Below are 4,775 nucleotides of genomic sequence, written 5' to 3' on the forward strand. Positions count from 1 at the left end.
ATACACCAGACAAGGTCATGGAAGAAGAGATCAAAAAGGTAGTATCCTGATACAAATACCAACATCCTTTTTTCAAGGAATTGGAAAAATTGACTACCAGCTTCATATGGGGAGGGAAAAAGCCCAGGATTAGCAGAGAACTCCTCAAGAAGAAGGACAAAGTAGGAGGGCTCTCTTTGCCTGACTTTTAACACTTACCATACAGCCACAGTGATCAAAACAGCTTGGTATTTGTATAATGACATATACTCAGACCAATGGAAAAGAACAGAAAATCCAGAAATAACATCGGCACACAGACAACTGATCTTCGATAAGGGCCCCAAAATATCAATGGGAATTGGATGCCCTCCTCAACAGATGGTGCTGGAAAAGATGGACATCTACCCGCAGAAAAATGAATCAAGACCCTCACCTCACTCCATGCACAAGAATAAAGTCGAGGTGGATCACAGACCTTGAAGTAAAACCCCAAACTATTAGAGCCATCAATGAGGAACTAGGGACAAACCTAGGAAATCTGGCACAGGGAATACACTGGCTCTCAGAATTGGAGGACACCAATACATATGAATCAAAAATTGACAACTAAGATATACTGAAGATCACACCCCTGTGCCCATCGAAAGACTTCGCTAAGAGTAATACGAGAGCCCACAGAGTGGGAAAACATATTTAGCAATGGCACATCAACACCAAAGGACTTATTACTAACGTTTCCAATACTCTGATTGCCTACAACAAGAAAAAACCAAAGGGCCCACTGAGGAAGTGGGCAAAAGACTTGCACAGAAGTTACAGAAGGGTAGAAATCCAAATGGCCAAGAAACACATGAGACAATGTTCCCGATCATTTGCCATAAGGGAAATGCAGATTAAAACAACTATGAGATACCACCTAACATCCTCAAAGATAGCCCAATTCAAAAAATCAGAGAGCAGCAAGTTCTGGGGAGGGTGTGGTGAGATAGGAACTCTCATCCCCTGCTGGTGGTCCTGTAGATACGGGCAGCCACTGTAGAAATTGATCTGGCGATATCTAAAAGCAAATGGAAATCGAGCTACCATATGATCCAGCAATCCCCCTCCTGGGCATATTCCCAGAAGAAGTGAGAACCAAGCCAAGACCAGACATCTGCATTCCAATATTCATCATGGTGCAGTTCATTTATTGCAAAGACTTGGAAATGATCTAAATTTCCATCAACTGATGAATGGATTAAAAAACTCTGCTATATACATACAATGGGGTACTATGCAGCCCTAAAAAGCTGTGACAAATGCACGAAGCACATTGCCTCATGGGAAGAGTTGGAGGAAATGATGCTAAGCAAAGTTGGCCAAGCACAAAGGGACAAGTACAACATGAGTCCACTGAGGTAAGCTCAAAAAATACAATGGGCATAGAGGATAAGCTACTTAATGCATAAATCCCGGGCTGTGGTCCAGGCACTTTGGCAGGGGTCTGACCCAACTCAGGGATACAAATGGCAGCCAACTAAAAAGGAGGGGAAGAGAGAGGGGAAAGAAAGAAAAAAAAAGAAAACGAGAGTGAAGAGGAACAGGGCACTAATACATGCATGGGGAGGGTATTGTTTATGTCACCACAGGAAAGGGAGAGAGAGACCAGCCCCATTCCAGAGTGCCAAACCTTGAAGGGAATACACTGGCATGGAGCAGCAAACTAACAGAGAAGATGACGGCGCCAGGCCCAAGCCGAGCTATGTGGACCTGCTCCCCAGAAGAAGTCAATACAAAGACCCACATTGAAGATATAGCCTGGGGAGAAATGGGAGTCTGTCCAGATCACAAAGGTGTGCACTAAGAGGGGGTGAGAGAGAGAGAGAGAGAGAGAGAGAGAGAGAGAGAGAACCTCATCATGGCTCACCAAGCCCCAGGGATGACATTCCTGCTCAGAGCAGCCAGTGCATAGAGAGGACAGTAGGGCTGGCCCCACTATGAGACATGACGTTCCCTCTCTGACTCATAGCACTATTGAGGGACAGCACTGGAGACATTGTGCCGAAAGTGTACCCGGTCTGCCCCCTGCAGAGTGGGGGTGAAAGGGGAGGGGAGCACAACAGGGCAGCAAGAGGAGCAAAGCAACCAAGTCCCGATGGAACCCTGAAATAGACCTCTGCCTTGGGGGACAGGGCTTGGCACCTCATCAGACTTGATCAGAAAACATACATAAGGGTCAGCAGGCAGACCTGGAACTATCTTTTTTTTTTCTCTCTTTCTGTTTTGTTTGTTTGTTTTATTATGTTTTTGTTTTGCCATATGTCTACCTATATAAGATAGGTAGGATGACCAATATGCAGGAGAAAACTACTGGACTGGCAGTTCTGGGGGGACATGGGAGTGGAGGAGGCGGAGAGGGGGAGTGGGCAGTCAACAAATGCAGAGATAAGGGAACAATAAGAAATCTAAAATTGATGGTGAAGAGGGTGTATAATGCCAGGCGGGGCTTGATCAAGAGCAATGTATCTGAGAGGAGTTACTGAGGGTCAAATGGAGGGTGAGCATGATAGTGGGATAGGAGGAAGTGAAAGGAAATAGAGGGAACAAATAGGAGGCACATATATTTATAGAGGTACAGCTGTAGACATACATATGCAAATATGATAATTTATAATGAAATGGATAGAGGCCAATGCACATATATTTATATGGTAAGTAGTAAGTTAGTAGATGGACTTTGGGCCTCTTCTCAATGCCTCCCTTAACACAAGAACATTTGATTTTGATAACCTGGCACTCTTTGATACTCACCTTCTCCACAAGATCGCTGCAGACAAAATTGCTGCCTAAGCAAATGTGGTGAAGAGAGCAGATGGTTCCCGGCTGTCCAAAGATATAACATCTGGGGTCTTAAAGGCTTAAAGTCAAGCAAGTGACCATCTATCAGGAAATCAAATAAGCTCACTTGGAAGAAGTGCACCAGCCTGTGTGATCATGAGATGTCGATGGGATCAGGTATCAGGTGTCAAAAGATTCAAAACAAACAACCTTATCGATGCAAAAGAGAGGGATTGGAATCGAGACCCAAAACCTATCTATAGATAATTGGGCATTCCCCCATAGAAGTGGTATAAGGGAGGGAGGTTTCAACCAAGGTGTAGTATAGTACAATAAGTCACACATCATTCCTCTAGTTCCTGAATACTTCCTCCCCGCCACTACCATGAGCTAGTTCTATCTTACAAATCTGGCTAAACCGGAGAACACAATTGGTACATGGAATTCAGGAAAAATTAACCACTCAGGAACAATAATGAGAGTAGCGACATCATGGGAGTAAGGGGATGGTCAGAGAGGGGGACGGGTGAGAAAGGGGGAACCCATCACAAGATTGGATATGTAGCCCCCCCATTCCTCAAAGGGGACAAATAGCAGAAATGTGGGTAAAGGGAGACAATGGACAGTGTAAGATACAAACTAACAATAACAATATATAATTGATCAAGGATACATGAAGGTGGGAGGGTGAGCAGGGAGGGGATAAAAGAAGAGTTTATACCAAGGGCACAAGTAGAAAATGTTTTTGAAATGATGATGGCAACATATGTACAAATATGAGTGGTACAATTGAAGTATGGAATGTTGTAAGAGCTGTAAGCACTCCCAGTAAAATTATTTTTTAATGATTTTAAAAAGAAGAATTGATGTGTTTGAATGTCTTCCAAAATATGACATGTATCAAGTCCAGAATTATAGCTCACATAAGGAATAATGGCTTGAAGGGGCATAGTGACTACAACTCAGAACCCACCCCGAGGCTTTGTGGAAGAAAGGTCTGACAACAGTTGTTACTCTGTGCCTTGGAAACAATCCTAACTCATATTCAACCCATGTGTGGAACTTCCCCATACAGTTTTAAAAGACCTTTCATAAGCAGATCACCAGATACATCTTCTGAGGCAGCTATGTGTGGATTTGAACCACCAACCTTTGTCAGCCAAGGGTTAAACCATTTTCAACACACAGGGATGGTTCCCGAAGATACACAGCCCAGAAAATTTAGAGGTGAAATTCTACTCTAACGTAGGCTTGCTCTGAGTTGGAATCTACTCAACCACAAATTTGATTTTTTTGGTTTGTTATGTCCATATTTTTTTTCTTTCCCACCATTTTATTAGGACCTAATCTAGACATCACACCTATGTTAGTTGGGGTTGCCTAGAGAAACCAGTCCAGGGACATTCATATATGCATAAGGGAGCGCTTTATATCAAAGCGCAATTGTATATTGAGAAAACATCCCAGCCCAGTCCAGATCAAGTCCATAAGTCCAATGTTAGTCCATATGCCTGATACTAGTCCATAAATTCCTCTTCAGATTCATATGCAGCCACATGCAATGATGACAAATGCAGGAAGATCACAGGTTGGTGGATGAGAAGTCTTGTGGCTACAATGCTGGTGGAAGCATCTCTCCTCTGGTGTGGGTCTTCACGTGGCTCCTCCAACTATCCAAAGGTCTCAACAGCAGGAAAGTGAAGCAGAAAGAGTGTGTGTCCCACCTCCAGGGAGAAAGAGAGGAAGTTCCCCAAATCCTCATGAGAAGGCCACACCCACAAGGAGGCATCATCAGGCTATGACCTGATTGACAGGCTAGACGCCACGCCTTCACTCTATCAAGTTGACATGAAATCATGTCACTATCACAGAATCATTCTATAGTTCAATCGTATCAAGCAGTGTTGCACAATCGTTACCACAATCAGTTTCAAAACGTTTTCTTCCTCCTCATTCTCCTTGATATCAGCTCTACC

This window comes from Echinops telfairi, unplaced genomic scaffold, assembly GCF_000313985.2.
Source record: "Echinops telfairi isolate 266 unplaced genomic scaffold, ASM31398v2 ScPeMD7_5868;HRSCAF=6743_0, whole genome shotgun sequence".
Classification (NCBI taxonomy): Eukaryota; Metazoa; Chordata; class Mammalia; order Afrosoricida; family Tenrecidae; genus Echinops; species Echinops telfairi.